General features: G+C 34.8%; 1 long non-coding RNA gene across 1 annotated transcript in view; it reads right to left on the bottom strand.

The window, feature by feature from the left end:
- The window catches only part of LOC128280907 (uncharacterized), a 56,269-nt gene extending 39,501 nt beyond the window's left edge, over positions 1 to 16,768 (bottom strand). The window contains exon 1 of the long non-coding RNA XR_008271107.1: positions 16,529 to 16,768. This is a non-coding gene — a long non-coding RNA (uncharacterized LOC128280907). The remainder of the gene's footprint in view (positions 1 to 16,528) is intronic.
- Positions 16,769 to 18,490: the final 1,722 nt, after the last annotated feature.

The following is an 18,490-nucleotide window of genomic DNA, read 5'->3' on the forward strand; positions in this document are numbered from 1 at the left end:
AGTTACGTATGAGGAAGGATTAGCACCCTCGACACGCCCAAAATTGGTACTTGATTGATTATTTAGTGTCTTAATGTCGAAAATTAAAGATTTGGACAGAGTTCAAAACGCGATCCTCCTTTTATTCGCTTTTAAAACATTTAGGTAAGTCAAATGTGTATTAAAGACCATCTCATCTCAAGGTAAAACATTACATCCAGTACGTTAGGACACAACATTTTTGACACTCAATTGTGAGCTTGCCTTTAAAACGTGCGTTTTAGCCTTAAGAGGATATTCGAATATTCAAAACAAACAAAGAAAGCGAAGCCCAGTACGTTAGGGCACGATTCTTCGAATTCTTTAAATACCGAACATTACCTTTATTTTGAAAATTTTTGAGAGTGAACTGGTAAGAGGATATTTGAATATTCAAGACAAATAAAAAAAGCGAAACCCAGTACGTTAGGGCACGATTCTTCGAATTCTTTAAATACCGAACATTGCCTTTATTTTGAAAAATTTTGAGAGAAGATCAATGGATAAATGAATTAAGGACATAGATTTTTTTAAAAATGATGATAATAGACAACATGAAAATAATAATATGAGAATAATGCTAACCATATATAAATAATAAAAATAATAATAATAGTAATTAATAGAAATAATTAATAAAACAACAGTAATAATAAATACAATAATGTAATAAACATTGTACTAATAGTATTAATAATAATATTAAAAGCATGATGATAATAACAAAAAATATGTTGACGATAACATTAAATATGGGGATAATAGTAAAAAAATTAGAATAACAATGTTAAATTAGTAATAGTGAGAAATTGTAAATAATAATAATTTGATATAAAAATGGTAACCGATAATAAACAATGGTATAAAAAATAATATAATAAGTCTATATATAATAGAAATTTATATTTAAAATAATTAACTTCGCTTAAAAATATATATATTTACATAATAAATATATAATAATAAATAAATAATATAATAATATGAAACATAACTCAAATTAATTAAATTAATAGAAAATAATAAAAAAACAAATATAAAAATAATAAGAATAAAGCTCAAATTAATTAATTTAACAGTAAAATAACAAAAATAAAAAAAGGTATTAAATTGAATTAAAAATGAAACTTTAGGGCCAAATCAGAAAGGAAATAAAATCAGAGGTAAACTCCCTCTCTTTTCCCTTCTTTCGTTTGTGTAAAGAAAAAATGTGAACGCCAAAGTAAACAAAATTGAATAATATAAAAAGTTACCTTAAAAATCTGATTTGTATTCTCTTTGATTTCGTATGTATATTCTCTAAAAAATTCCCCCTTACAATAGTTTTCCATGCCTTTTATAGCCAAATTTTACAACTTATAACAAGTAGGGTGATGGAGTTAGTGGTCGGTTTAGTGGGGTGTTTAATTTGGGCTGGTTTGATTGGGCCCGGGCAGAAATTTGGTACTACAGCTGCCCCTCTTTGCTCATTGTCGTGTAACGAAAATAGAGCAAAGATTTTAAAAGGGCCAAATTTGCCTGGGCTGGCTGAGTCTTGTCTTCTTTGCCGCAACTCACCGCACCTTATTGCTTCAAAACGCTCCGTTGCTGCTTCACAGAGATGTGATCTGCTGTAATTTGATCTACTTTACTCCTGCTCAGTAAAGATAAGATCTGGTATGTTTAGCCTGCTCCACTCCTGCTCAGTGAAGATAAGGCTGATGATTGGAATCTGCTCCATTACCGATACATGGAGATAAGATTCATCAAAATTTAATCTACTTTGCTCCTGCTCAGCGAAGATAAGATCTAGTATATAGCCTGCTCCACTCCTGCTCAATGAAGATAAGGCTGGTGGCTGAAATCTGTTACATTGCCGATACATGGAGATAAGATTCACCAAAACTTGATTTGCTCCGCTCCTGCTCAGCGAAGATAAGATCTAGTATTTAGCCTGCTCCACTCCTGCTCAGTGAAGATAAGGCTGGTGGCTGAAATCTGCTCCATTCCCGATACATAGAGATAAGATTCACCAAAATTTGATCTGCTCCGCTCCTGCTCAACAAAGATAAGATCTAGTATTTAGCCTGCTCCACTCCTGCTCAGTGAAGATAAGGCTGGTGGCTGAAATCTGCTCCATTGCCGACACATGGAGATAAGACTTGCCAAAATTTGATCTGCTTCACTCCTGCTCAGTGAAGATAAGATCTAGTATGTTTAGTCTGCTCCACTTCTGCTTAGTGAAGATAAGCTGGTGGCTGAAATCTACTCCATTGCCGATACATGGAGATAAGATTCACCAAAAGTTGATCTGCTCCGCTCCTGCTCAGCGAAGATAAGATTTAGTATTTAGCCTGCTCCACTCCTGCTTAGTGGGATAAGGCTTGCCGAAATCTATAATTTTAATCAATTTTGCTACACTGTCCACTGGGGAATCCATTTGTAGAACTGATTTCCTATGGTTTATGCTTATGCTAAATGATTAGGATGTTATAATCAACATGAATCAAATGCCCCTAACTAAATGTATTATGAATGACATTTGTACGAATGCAGAATGTCATGAAAATAATCCCATTTTAATGCTTGGGCTACCATTACTCGCTGTCTGTTAAGGCTATCGCTTCACTGACATGAGTCTTTCTTGTTCAGCTGCTACTTTCCGACAGAAAACTCATAGAAACAATCCATTTTGTTCAATTGGTTTGCCCCACTATAATTTCAAAATCCAGTCCACTGTACTTTATGGGATATAAGGCTTGCACCATCTTCAAACTCTCCTACTGCAACTCGGGGGAATATAATCTGATTCCTCTTCAATTCATTCCCCCCGCAATTTTAAAGGTACAAGATTTGACTCTTCTTCCATTAATTTGGTCTGCTACACCATTCTTGGGTGTCATGACCAAATGTATATGCTTGATATTTGTATGGATGCAAAATACCATCTTTCTCTCGAGAATGATCCCCTTTTAAAGCTTGGGTTGACATTGCTTGCTATTCGTCAAGATTGTACCTTCGATGCAATATTTGTCTCTGATATATTTGACAGAAAATCTTAAGGGGTAGTCCCTCAGACAATTCCAACCCTTAGGCTCGGTAAATTCTAAACAACAGTCATGTTTTAGGTTCCCGTATTATTTAGAAACTTCTAGAGTCATAAGCAGAATCTCCTTTGTGGAAATATTTTAATCTATATTTCAATGCGAAATGCTTGAAAGAGATCATGGCAAGGGATAAGAATGAAATTAATTAAGAGCATAGCTCGCAACAATTAAAGTAATCGGAGATATCCAAGGTAATAAAATAAAAATGATTGGGGCGTATCTCGAAAAGAATAAGGCAACCAAGGATAGTAAACATGGGTAAGATAGAAAATTAAGTGCCCCAGATATCGCAGCCTGAGCTTCTCTGTACAAACTTCTTGATGACCATTTGAGCTCAACATGTGTTTAGGTGATCCGAAGTACTTTGTCAATGCCCCAAGATGTAGCATACTTCTTCATTGTTAACTCAGGCATAGTAAGACTACTGTATGCCCCACTTTCGATCCAAATTTGAGCCGCCCTTTTCGGGTTTTCAACTCAAATCCCCTTTGGTCTCAAAGCGCCATTTGCGGGTTTTTGCCTTGGCCTCTCCTTTGCTTTTCTTTTCATTCTCTTTTTTATTTTTCTCTTCTTTTTCCTTTTTCTTTTTTCTCTTTCCTTTTTCTCTTTTTTTTTTGAAAGTGAAGTATTCTTCGATTAAATCCAAGTTCACAGGGTCAGGCAAGTTCTTGCCATTTATCTTAATCAACATCAATGCCCCCACCAGGGGTAAAGTCATTCCAAATTTGACATCTATTTTCACCTGAGATCTTTTTGTATGGGAAGGATCATTCTCAAGACTAAGTTTCCTTGATGAAATTTTCTGGAATGATCTTCCCGTCATCACTTCGTATCATTTGACCGTAACGGATAATTTTCGACCTCCTTTTTCAATCAGGTTCACTTGATCATCGGAATTGGATTTACTCAACTCTGACGAAACTCGTGGAGAAGAGACCTTACCAAAATTGCATTCATTCCATAAATCAACGAAAAACGTTGCCCCGGTGAAGGTTCTGATAGAGGCTCCCATGATCCTTTTTTTTTTTGCACTGTTCATTTTCGGGCGATATGGTATTTAATATTGAACAGCTCGGATGCTTCAGATATCGTACTGCTATTTAAATTTAGTACATCGTCAGATATGGTCCCTTTTGGTACTCCATACTAACATAGAAAATACTGGCTATTGACCTCGCATCATTGACATATGAGGCAGCTTCTTTCCACTTGGCAACATAATCGACGACCACAAAAAGAATCGATACTTTTCAGAGGCTTTTGGTGAAATCAGCCTGACGGCACACATGCCCCATATAGAAGAAGATTATAGGTTTTACTGATTCTTTGCAACATGAGGTTTGCTTCTCATCTTGTTCACCGTCATCAACAGATCAGGAGATAAGCTACAATCTTAGTCATCTTCAAAGTCTTGAAGTCCCACTAAACACATATCTCGCTTAAAAGGAGATTCTAAGTTAGCAACAGTGTCACTCATATCATTGATATCTGAAGACCTGTTATAAGGATGAAAGAAAATTTGAAGAACAAGAGAAACCAAGAATATTTACTCGTGTGGTATGATTATGAATGAAATGGTAAAGAACAGATGTTTGAAATAAGAAACAAGAGAATGTATTTCATTGAAATAAAGACGCTAGACATAAGCCTATTTCACAAAAAGATTCTTATTGCCTCTAGTGTAAACCCCCTACCTGTATCTGTCGCCGGAATAGAGTACGAGGCATTACCGAGAAGCACAAAACACTTACAGATAGTTTAAATACATTTTCATAACAATTTGTTTCGATTTCATACTATTTCATATTTAAGCTTTATTCACTAAAGTATTTGAAATATCATCTTTATGCAAATAGCACACATGAGGTACATAATTCTATAATTATGAATGAACACATTTATCAAACATATTCCATGTTTTTATATATATCATAGTTTCATATTTCCATGTATCAATTACCATCACTTCCTCGTATTTCAGACAAATACGTGTAACAATTCATAAATACGAAATTCATTAACTCTTCCTACCAATTACGATTTAAATTGCCAAAACACTTATTGAGCCCAATTTCAATGTTCACTAAAATTTATCATATAAATTTTGATGTACGTATTCATCAATAAATTCCATGTACAAATATCATCATCTTATATTTCCACATACATTTGCTTTCCACATTTATGAATTCAACTAGCATATACAATACATACCAATGTATTTCAAGTACGTTTTCATGATATTTCATTTTGAACTCAGATTATTTCATACTAGAAGTTTTCTCATTAACTCATTTGGAGTACCAATTCATACAGATAATACACTCAAGGCGTAGAAATATATAATCACAAATGAATTCATCCATCAACCAAGTTTTATGCTCATGTCTCATCAACTCGTATTTCCTTATGTCACATAATTCCATGTAATACTTACCAAACTTCTTCAAATTAGTGAACATCTTACGGAATTGAGTATTTCATTTTTTTCGATGCTATAGTTCAACTATGGTCTTACACATCTTTACATAATGATGCCATAGCCCAGCTATGGTGTCTTACACGTAATCACATATCTCACTGATGTCATATCCCAGATATGGTCTTATACAGTAGCATATATCACACCGATGCCATATCCCAGATATGGTCTTATACAGAAATCACTTGTCACTTGTCACTTGTCACTTGTAGCCAAAGCTACCACTATTCATCGATCGGTAGTGGTGCTACCATTTTCATCGATCGGTGGCAGAGCTACCACTTTTCATCGATCGGTAGCCAAAGCTACCACTTTTCACCGATCGTAGTTGAAACTACCACTTTTCATCGGTCGTAGTGAAGCTACCACTTTTCAGCTTGTCATTTGCCATTGATCGATAAGTGTAGCCAAGCTATCACTTATCACTTTCACTTGTCCTTAATCAGATAAGTGTAGCCGAAGTTATTACTTATCACTTTTATTTGTCCTTGATCGATAAGTGTAGCCAAGCTATCACTTATCACTTGTTTCCATGGTCCAACCATGGTCTTTTCCTTCAATTCATCTTGTCCTCGAATGAAATGCTCAATTTGATCATTTATTCAATTTTCATGCTTTTACATTATTCACAATTTTATCATCAATACATATGAAATAACTCATCATAAAATTCATAAAATTAACAAATAATCACTAAAATTTAGCCATATAAACTCACAAGTTCAATTTTTGTATTATAACGATAATCATAATTTCATAATAAATATTCCAAATAAAACATTATATCATTTCTAATCCAACACTCATCGATTATAACCGGGCATGTGATCAATTTATACACGAGTCATTCATATATATGTATATTTTTCCTCCTCCTCCTCTCCATCCACATCCTTAGTATAAACAACACACTTGTAAGTAACATTATCCATAATTTTCATTATCTACTTATGTGAATATTCAAGCTATCCATCTGTGTCATAGTCACTAAATTATTTTTATCTTGAGCTATAGAACTCCAAATTAAGATCTGCTAATTTTTTCTGAAACTAGACTCATATACCTTCTTACCATAAAAATTTCATAATTTTTGGTTGGGCCAATTAATACAGTTTATTCATTGAAGTCTCCCCTGTTTTGCTGTCTAATAGTTCTGACCCTTCTTCACTAAAAATTAATTATCTTCTCGTACAGGATTCGAATGATGTCCTCATTTGTTTCTATTGAAAATAGACTCATTCAGGATTCTAAACATATAAATTTAAGCCTCTAATTATTTTTATACAATTTTTTATGATTTTCCAAATTTAGAATAGGGGAACTCGAAATCATTCTGACCTTGTCTCACAAAAGTTATTGTATCTGATGATTTACAATTCCATTGCTTACATAATTTCTTTTATAAGAAACTAGACTCAATAAGATTTAATTTCATATTTTATTCATCCTCTAATTCGATTTTTATAATTTTTAGTGATTTTTCAAAGTTAGACTACTGCTGCTGTCTAAAACAGTTTTAGCGCAAAATGTTTATTTCCATTTTGCCCCAAATTTCACAATTCATACAATTCAGTCCTTGCTCAATTAACCCCTCAATTAAGATAATTTTATCAATTAACACTTTTTCTAGACATTATAAGTTATTTCATAACTATTTAAATTCATAATTTCCATATGAAACTTTAACTTCAAACTCTTTTACAATTAGGTCCCAAACATTCACTTTCTATTCAATTCTTTCAATAAAATCAGCATATAAATAATTTAAAGCTCTAATTCCATGCCAAATCATCATATACTTCCAGCACATGTTCATAACAACTTTCAATTTCTTTCATAGAATCAAAAACTAATGAATTCAACAAGTGGACCTAGTTGTAAAAGTCACAAAAACATAAAAATTTCAAGGAGAAAGCAAGAATTAAACTTACATGAAGCTAGAGTATGAAAACCATCTTGAACCCTCCTCCATGGCTGTTTTTCAGCTGATGAATATGAAGAGAAATGAAGAGAATTCTAGATATTCCAATTTAGTCCCATTTTTATTTAGCCAATTTTGGCAATTTTCCAATTTTGCCCTTATTTCATCCATTTCCTGATTTTTCTCAGCTATTGCCACCCAAAATATCTCCTTTAGGACTATTTTTACTTTAGGTCCTTCCTCATTTGACAATTGAGCTATTTAATCCTTCTAGCAACTTTTACACCCTTTTTAATTTAGTCCTTTTTATTTAATTAACCACCCAAACGTAAAAATTTTCTGACTAAATTTTAATACTACCTCACCAACACTCCATAAATATTTCTAAAAATATTTATGGCTCGATTTATGAAGTTGAGGTCTTGATACCTCATTCTCGACCCAATTTACCTAATTAATTCTTTTAAATCACCAAATTCACTAATTCAAAAATGCTTTTATATTCGCATTCGACTCATAGGTATTAATTTATTAAATTTTTAACTCACCCGTCGGATTTAGTGATCTCAAATCTCTATTCCCGATACCACTGAAAATTAGGTTGTTACATCTAGGCTTAAAGCAACAAGTGTGTTTTGAATATGACTCTAGATTCGCCCTAAAAAATACAGGGATCTCTTCCACTGTCCCATCGTTTAAAACACTCCCAAGTATGCAAAGGTGAATGCCTGTCAAATTCTTTTCTCCGCATCATTGATTATTACGTTTACCCATTCATCAGCATGGTTGGGTAACTGATTTTCTACGCCAGACTGTTGTCGAACTTCACAATACCCATTTCAACTAGCCTTTCGACTAACTTCTTAAAAGGGATACAATTTTCTATCGACTGCAACGGGTTTTGAGTAGAACGGTGCTACAACATGTGCATCAAATAATCTTTTGTATAGATCCTTATATGTCACTAGGATAGGGGTAAACTGTATCATCTTCGTATTTCTCTTTGTGCTCGGCTCCTGCCTTGGTGCAACTTGTTGGCCTGTGACTACCGTTCTCGATTGATTAACGGTGATAGGTTTTGAATAGCCTGAGCTCACATTGCTTACCTCACTTTCCTTTTTATTTAGGGCTGACCTTCTCGTGCTTTCCCCCGTTTCTATCTTCCCATACCTTATTGCATTTTCTATCATTTCACCAAACATCACTATGTCTGCGAAACTCTTAGTCGCGCTTCCCAACATATGATGAATGAAAGGTGCCTTCAAGGTATTAATAAACAACATAGTCGTTTCTTTTTCCAGCAGTGGTGGTTGGACTTGCGTAGCGACTTCCCTCCACCTCTGGGCGTATTTCTTGAAGCTTTCACCTGACCTTTTCTCTATGTTCTGTAATGTAATCCTGTCAGGCGCTATATCGATCACATGGCCATACTGTTTCATGAAGGCCTGCGCCAAATCCTTCCATGATTTGACCTGAGCACGGCTCAACTAATTGTACCATTTGGCTGCGGCCCCAGTCAAACTATCCTGAAAACAGTGAATCAACAATTGGTCATTATTGACATATCCCGTCATTCTCCGACAGAACATTGTAATGTGAGCCTCAGGGCAGCTGGTTCTATTATATCTTTCAAATTCTGGCATCTTAAACTTCAGAGGAAGTACTAAGTCCGGGACCAAACTGAGTTCCTTTGCGTCAACTCCGTAATAATGATCAGCACTTTCTAGCTCCTTAAACTTCTCCTCTATCCATTTGCACCGATCCTCGATCTGCTTTGGGAGCTCTGCCCTTACTTTTTCCCCTTCAACCTCATCTAAATCAGGGATCGTAGGATTTTCCATATTGTCTCCAGGGTTAGAGCACGAGCCCGTTGAGAAGTTTACCGGTGCCAAAGTGCCGGCTTGATACAGAGGTTTAACATTAACAGACACCCTTGGTGGCTGTGTTTGAATGTTTACTGGGGCAAAGCTTGTAGGACAAGCAGAGTCATCATTGTCATTCCCAGTATCACTCATAGGGCCTTTTCCTTTGTCAGACCCTCCCTTCAGCAGCTGTGTCAGCTGGCTCATCATGTTGTTTTGTGACTCCAGCATGTTTTTCTGGGACTCCAGCATTTGATCCCTCATCTCCTGCTGGATCCTAGCCAGCTATTCTTGCTTCTGAGCTTGAAGTTGCTCCTACATCTCCTTTTGCATTTGTTCTAATTTCTCTAACCTCTGATCGATATCCCTTGTTTTCCTCCGTGTATAGTAGCGATGTTCTAGGGTAACTTAAAAATCTCTAATTAATAGGGTTCTTTTGTGCAACTTAATGTTTATGATGCTATGCAATGCAAATGCATGACATGGATGCAAAAAGGAGATATCGATTCGAATTCAATTCCATTTAGAAAACTTCACTGAAAAACAAAATCTTTTACATAAAATGAATTACATATACGGTCTTGCCCTAACACCCAAAGCTTTTATTTTCCTAAGAAGGCAGGCTAACTCTCGCCCTCGATCTGACTCTAACTCATATTTAACTCCTAGCACATCTGCTTGGACCGCCAAAGTCTGCAAATGACCAGCCACCTCTCGTATCTGAGCTATAGCTTCGCCCATGAGGTAATCCCTATCTCGGACCTGATCCTGAGATCGGTGAAGCTGCTCCCCTAGTTGCTTATTATTTGCTTCCAATAAATCAATTTGATTCTCATAGTTCTGAAGTGTAGTCTCAAGTTCTTCTATTTTCTCCTTCAAATTCTCGACCTTACTTAGGCTAGCCCCTAATTCAATTACTGAGTTACGACTCCGATGTTGCTGTAGTGCCGTTCCTAACTCTGCCACCTGAGTTCTTAACATCTGTTTTTCATTCTGGCTATCATCCAAACTCTTTTTACAAGTGACTTCTCAAGCTTGAGCATCATGGAACTTTTTCTCCTACCAATCAGCCCTAGCCTTTTCCTCTTGGATTTCTTGCCTCTACTGTTCAGACATTTTACCCAAGCCAGCATTTCTCATTGACTTATACAGCTGCTTGTAATCAGTCTTCAGACTATCCAGGTCCACCACAACCTCTCTCTTTCTCTTCTTCAAATTCTCAGCCTCGGATTTTTGAACATCAACATCCAGCTTTAAGTACACTTTTTCCTCCTCCAACTACTCTATTTTCCTTTCTAACTCTGAGGTTTTCTTTTCGAAGTCTTACTTTATGATTTCCAATTCGGAGAGGACCACTCGCAGATATTCATCTATCGGTCGAGCTTCTTCTAAATTTGGCCTCGGGATATTGTCGTTAACCCTTTTACTCCACCATTCATTATATTCAAGAGTCACCATTGGATTCGCAGTAACTCTCTTTATCCGGCAGTTTGGTTCTAGGCATTATAAATCTCGCGGCTCTTTTTCTTGGAGTCTTTCTCCCCATACGAGAACCCACTCTGAGCTAACTTATGCGTTATCAGTATAAATTGTCTAGATCTATATTGTCTCAATACAAACAGAGGGGCGTATCCAACGGCTCCCCAAATCCCCAACAAAAGGACCCAATCATAACTCCCACATCGGTAGAGAATCTCATCGGAAACCATCCAAGGGCTTTCCATTCGATATCCTCCTCTTAGAGATTTTGAAGTATCGCCATCCATTTTTCCTCTATTATGTCATCTCTTCTCGATATGGTTACTATCTCCTTCAAAGGTGAATAATCTCTGAGAAAAGGTCGGTAAGAGGCATTTTTTACCCTCCAAAAGTGGCTATGAAACCACACTAACAAGAGTTGTGTACACCCAATAAATTTTCCTTCACCTGCCCTCCGACATGCACTCAAAGATCTGAAAGTCTCAGCCAAGATTACAGGAACAAGAGTGACTCCTTTACCAAATCGGTTAAATAGATCGGCGACTGCTTCATCTACATGCCTTAAAGCCTTAGGGGAAATAACCAAACCATAAACGCTCAAGGTGAAGACATGAACTATTTTCTTCATATCAGGGTGTGCCAGGATCAGATCTCTCAAATTTTCCCAAGGGTTGCACTTTCCATTGCCTTTCTGCTGGACTCGAGCCGCAACCCACTGCTCACTCATCCCAGTGATGTTCATCAACCTCTTTACAAAGGTTGGGGTATTGACAGCTCTAGAATAAATCTTATCAACTTGAAACCTTGGACAACGAAGCAAGGCTGTATATTCCTCGACAGTAGGTGCTAAATCCACCTTTCCGAAAGTAAAACAACTGTAGGCGGAATTCCAAAATTGAGCCATGGCGCGGAACAAATACCTATCTACCTTAACATCGAGGAGATACGGAATATCATAATAATTACAGTAGAGTAGCTGCTTCATCTCCTCATCCCAGCGACTCCATAATTCTTTCAACTCCTGAAGATCATTCTGAACCACACTAATACGGGTAAAGTCCCATAACTTTGACGTGTACTCCTTTGTCAAACTGTCACCTTTCTCTAACTGTGTATTTTCTGACCATCTTTGGACAAACGCGTTGTCTTTCACTTTATCAAGGAATTCGTTCTTCATGGAAAAACTTTCTATTAGTAACCAAACCGTATATCGACACCTCCTTTTATGATGAAAATGCTATGCAATGTGATGCAAACATAAACAAAATAAAACATGTTAGTACAGGAGAAATAAACAACCTAGAACACCTATCTGGGTAACCATTAAGGTTTGGCGTAGCCCTAACTAGGGTAGGCTCCTAGGGTTTACTATATGTGGTTCAGTTCTAAAGAAAGGGGTACCTGAACCAGCAGGTTCCTCGACCCTCGCCTATTATAGGTTCATATGGATCAAGTTCGGTTCAGGGGAATACATTTCCTTATGCCCGTGCGAAGGTGAAAACCTGGCTAAGACATAAGTACGGATGTATTCTGGAAGCAATCCCCTAGCCCATGCGAAGGTGAAAACCTCACGAAAGCATAGTTTCTCACTCCCACTTAAAAGGTGTGACCACAAGGGTCATGCGATATGATGCGAGAGTATATAAAGAAATTCAACGAAAAAAAAAAACTCAACAAGGACACAGAAAATGCAAAGCGAGGATCATGTATTTTTAGAAAAATCGAATTTCTAAATTTCGACAAGAGGACAGAAAATAATCAATTTACAGCTCGACTCTCTTATTGGTCCCCAGTGGAGTCGCCAAGCTGTTGAAACCATTTTTTTTGGAAACGAAAAATAGAATTTTGAAAACGAAAAGTTGGGAGTCGCCACCAATCGTTTTTAATAGGGTGTGATAGGATCACCTCAAAACACGGTCATTTTTAATAAATAAATAAAATTTTCAAAACGACAATTTTGGTCTGCGAAAATAAAAAACCGGTTCGGGAGTCAGTTACGTACGAGGAAGGATTAGCACCCTTGACACGCCCAAAATTGGTACTTGATTGATTATTTAGTGTCTTAATGTCGAAAATTAAAGATTTGGACAGAGTTCAAAATGCGATCCTCCTTTTATTGGCTTTTAAAACATTTAGGTAAGTCAAATGTGTATTAAAGACCATCTCACCTCAAAGTAAAACATTACATCCAGTACGTTAGGACACAAAATTTTTGACCCTCAATTCTGAGCTTGCCTCTAAAACGTGCGTTTTAGCCTTAAGAGGATATTCGAATATTCAAAACAAACAAAGAAAGCGAAGCCCAGTATGTTAGGGCACAATTCTTCGAATTCTTTAAATACCGAACATTAACTTTATTTTGAAAATTTTTGAGAGCGAACTGGTAAGAGGATATTCGAATATTCAAGACAAACAAAGAAATCGAAACCCAGTACGTTAAGGCACGATTCTTCGAATTCTTTAAATACCGAACATTGCCTTTATTTTGAAAAATTTTGAGAGAAGATCAATGGATAAATGAATTAAGGACATAGATTTTTTTAAAAATGATGATAATAGACAACATGAAAATATTAATATGAGAATAATGCTAACCATATATAAATAATAAAAATAATAATAATAGTAATTAATAGAAATAATTAATAAAACAACAAGTAATAATAAATACAATAATGTAATAAACATTGTGCTAATAGTATTAATAATAATATTAAAAACATGATGATAATAACAAAAATATGTTGATTGATAACATTAAATATGGGGATAATAGTAAAAAAATAATTGGAATAACAATGTTAAATTAGTAATAGTGAAAAATATTAAATAATAATAATTTGATATAAAATGGCAACCAATAATAAACAATGGGATAAAAATAATATAATAAGTCTATGTATAATAGAAATTTATATTTAAAATAATTAACTTCGCTTAAAAATATATATATATTTACATAATAAATATATAATAATAAATAAATAATAAAATAATATGAAACATAACTCAAATTAATTAAATTAATAGAAAATAATAAAAAACAAATATAAAAATAATGAGAATAAAGCTCAAATTAATTAATTTAACGGTAAAATAACAAAAATAAAAAAAGAGGTTAAATTGAATTAAAAATGAAACTTTGGGGCCAAATCAGAAAGGAAATAAAATCAGAGGTAAACTCCCTCTTTGTAGCACCCCAAACCCGGCACAGAAGTTATGGCCGGATCCGGTATGCCACATCAAAAACGTTAAAAAAAAAATTTCCATTCTAAGTCCAGAAAATCGTACTTGATGTTCAAAAGATTAATTCATTAAGGGTTAAAGTAAATGGAAGCTGTGCACCAGGTAGGAAACCGGAAAAGAGGTGGTGAGTCCATCAGACTGCTTAAGTACCAAGCTCCCTTCGGATCTAATCCTAGACATGCATACCGCCATTGCCACACCTTAACGTCATGGATATTTCTAGGAAATCGATTTGATTAAGTCATTTTTAGGAAAAGTGATTAATTTTGGAAAATACTTTCATTGCAGAAGCTTTGCTTGTTGTCGTGTTATTTTGAAATCAATTGTTGTTTTTGAAAACGCGCCCTAAAGCTATCCAATTTCAATAGTTAAAGTAAGTATTACCTATCTTAGTAATACATATTAAAACCATCAAAAATAATTAAGCGGCCTTATTACATTTAAAAGCCCAAAAACTTCAAACGTAAATAAAAGGATGTCCAGTTCACCAGAAGAAAATCAAACTTTCAGAACGGATGGCCACTCCAAATTCCCTCACAGCTCCAAGCCTACTATGGTTGGGGATTTCCTGCGTGGATGAAAATAAAAAGGGTGAGTTTGGGGAAACTCAGTGTGTAAATTAACCCAACCATAGCCTATATCAACTCAAACCACAGAAATAGAATAAGTTGGCCTTAGCCCAGAACAGAATTCAAAATAAAGCCCATAGGCCCATAACAGAACAGAACAGATATTACATGTTTATGCAGAAACCCAACCATATCCAACCGTATACACCCCCATACCAACCTTACACCGTGTGGGGAGACAACTCGACCCACCCAACCGCTACACACCACAGAATTTGCAGCATGGCTGCCAGAACAGATAATGTGACAGAGTCACCAGATACAGATAATCGTGGCAGAGCCACCAGAACAGATATATGTGGCAGAGCCACCAGATCAGATATTTGTGGCAGAGCCACCAGATCAGATATTTATGGCATAGCCACCAGAACGCTTCCTCCATAATATAACCCATATCCCCATGCAACAGATATATAATCATGGCATACATCATACAGAATCAAATCGTCATGCTTTTCAGTCAAAATTAACCCTAGGGGTATAACGGTAATTTTGCACCTAGAGGTATAACAGTAATTTTCCATACATAGGGGTATTATAGTAATTTAGCTACTTTTAAGGTTTTCATGCATATCTTAACTATTTACGTACTATCAGAACACTTACCGCACATACTTACTAAATTGGGCCCGTTGGCCCATGAACCTGATCTTTGGCCCATTAAGCCCAAATTATCAAAATGTACGAAATCGCACGTACTGCAGTTTATTACTTTAGATTACCAAATATACAAACCCAACTATCTTACGAGCATTCGCTTTTCATAAATTCCCAAAATACCGACTTTTCGGCATTTCGCTTTTCGCTTTTGCCAATCTAGTCTATGAGAGGGTGTCGATTACACACATTTATGACGATATCTATCTTGTGAGATCCACACACAAACCACCTACAATTGGATTACTAACACGTTAATCTAACTATTCAAATACAAACTATGTATTAACCCCTTACAATATTCGGCCAACCACACCTACAGATCATAGTAAGCTTATAAGAAATCAATAAGCAACTCATTAACAAATTTTTGTCAATGTTTACCACATAATCATAATTTCACTGCAAGCTGTCTTCCTGAGCAACAGTCACTAAATTATTTATAACTGGAGGTACGAAACTCCAAATCAAGTGCCGTTAATTTTCCCTGAAAATAGACTCATATATCTTTTATCCATAAAATTTTCAGAATTTTTGGTATGGCCAATCAATACCAGATTTTTCTTAAAGTTTCCCATGTTTCACTGTTTGACTAATCTGACCACTCTTCATTACGGATCAAATTTCTCATTGTAAAGAATTCAAAATATGTTCTCGTTTATTCCATTTGAAACTAGACTCATTAAGATTTAATTACATAATTTATTCAGCTTCTAATTCATCTCCCACAATTTATGGTGATTTTCCAAAGTCACGTTACTGCTGCTGTCCCAAGCAGATTTATTACCAAATCACTCTTTCACACCTAACTTGCATGCTTGTTATTTAAACATGTATATCACCAATCAATCATCACATATCTATGATTTTACTTAAGTATAATCTCCATTTCATCATTTTAAAGCACAACATGTTAGCCGATTTTTCCCTTTAGCATCTAAGGCACATGCATGCTCATTTGTTTGGCTCAACTTCACCTATCTTCCATTTTTCATCAAAAGAACATGAAACAACAACCATTTCCTTTATTTTAATTCATGACTAAATGCTCACAACACAACTAAAAATCAAAATATACTTCAAGAGTTAAGGTAGAATTAAGAAGAACTCATGAACCTCAAAATAGAAGCAAGGTACCAAGAACTTACCTTCAATTTTCCTCCTCCTAATGACCAAATACTCAAGAGCTTTCTCCTCTCCTTTCTCTTCTCTAACTTTCAGCTATGATGAACAAAGATGGACAAAACTTTGTTCTTTTCACCCCTTTTTCTTTTAATAAAACTTCATATTTCATCCATTTAATTCTTTAATACAAAAGACATGATATTCTTATCATGAAACATTTACCTAACCCATTATCATGAAACATTTACCTAACCCATTATCATGGAACATTTACCTAACCTATTATCATGAAACATTTACCTAACCCATTATCATGGAACATTTACCTAACCTATTATCAATTTGTATCAATTTGTACCATAAATTATGGATATCAAGTGTACATTTTGTCTACAACAACATGATGGCTGGCCACTTCATGTAAAATGGGAGGTTTGTCATGCAAATCCTCCTATTTTGCACTCCTATTTATTTGGCCACTTCAATTTAGCCTATAGCATTTTCAAACATTTTCACATAGGTCCTATTTCATAATTTCACCCCTTTTTTCTTATGGAACAAAAATTAACTAAAATTGTCGGGTTCTATCTTAAGTTTGGGCTTTCTAGAGGCCTACTAACATAATTAAACCTATGCCAACATTCACAGAATTCCCGAAAATTGGGGCGTTACACTCTCTTTTCCCTTCTTTCGTTTGTGTAAAGAAAAAATGTGAACGCCAAAGTAAACAAAATTGAATAATATAAAAAGTTACCTTAAAAATCTGATTTGTATTCTCTTTGATTTCGTATGTGTATTCTTTAAAAAACTCCCCCTTACAATAGTTTTCCATGGCTTTTATAGCCAAAATTTACAACTTATAACAAGTAGGGTGATAGAGTTAGTGGTCGGTTTAGTGGGGTGTTTAATTTGGGCTGATTTGATTGGGCCCGGGCAAAAATTTGGTCCTACAGAGGTATTACCGGACAAGACACAATTTTCAAACAATCATAAATATGCACTTGCACAAACTTTTAAACCAAACAATCCTTATATATATATATATATATTTATTTATTTATTTAAAAATACCACATAGCGAATATAATTTTAATGTAACTTAAATAATATGCAAAACATACAAATTACATTACACTTCAAAAGCAAACTAAAATTATACATTAATAGAACCCACAAAACCAAATACACATAATCACTACAATTTGATCAACTTATATTCGACATTTGTACTTTATAACATGTACAATCAATTTTTATAATCATAATTAAAGTACTGACTTATACATTATACAACATTCATCTAACATCAAGTAGGTCACTTATATATGATACTCAAACTCATATAATTCCCATGGTTTACTATTCTCAAATCACTATTCATTTAGTCATTTATTATCGTCTCACTTACATACCATATTAAACAAAACAATCTCAATAGATAATCATTATTTAACTTCATTAACCATAACTATTTATTTAACCATTTAAACACTTTAAGTATACATACATTTTCCATGCAAACCAAACCAACATAATTTATGCATATTCGAACATACACATACATCATTAACATTTTTAATCCGTTAATAACCAAAGCCAAGTTTCATTCATTAAAACATAACATACCCTATATCATGCACATCTAAATATACCCTAAACAAGCTTAACATCTGAACTATTGTTTATAATTGACTATACATACACCAAAATCGAATTCACAAACATATACTTACAAAAACATTAACCAATTTTTTTAAAGCATATAACTCACAAAAGTAATAATTAAACTCCAAAGTTAGACATGATCAAGTATATATATACCACCATTATCAAGCTAATTCCAAATCATATAACACATAACTCAAACAATACTTATTTAAATCACATATCATTTTTACCAAAATGAACTCAATCCATAAGCAAACTTAACCAAAATCAAACATGGAAATTTAGCCATTTTTGCATGGCCTTATACAAACCATAGT

This window comes from Gossypium arboreum, chromosome 9, assembly GCF_025698485.1.
Source record: "Gossypium arboreum isolate Shixiya-1 chromosome 9, ASM2569848v2, whole genome shotgun sequence".
NCBI classification, from domain to species: Eukaryota; Viridiplantae; Streptophyta; class Magnoliopsida; order Malvales; family Malvaceae; genus Gossypium; species Gossypium arboreum.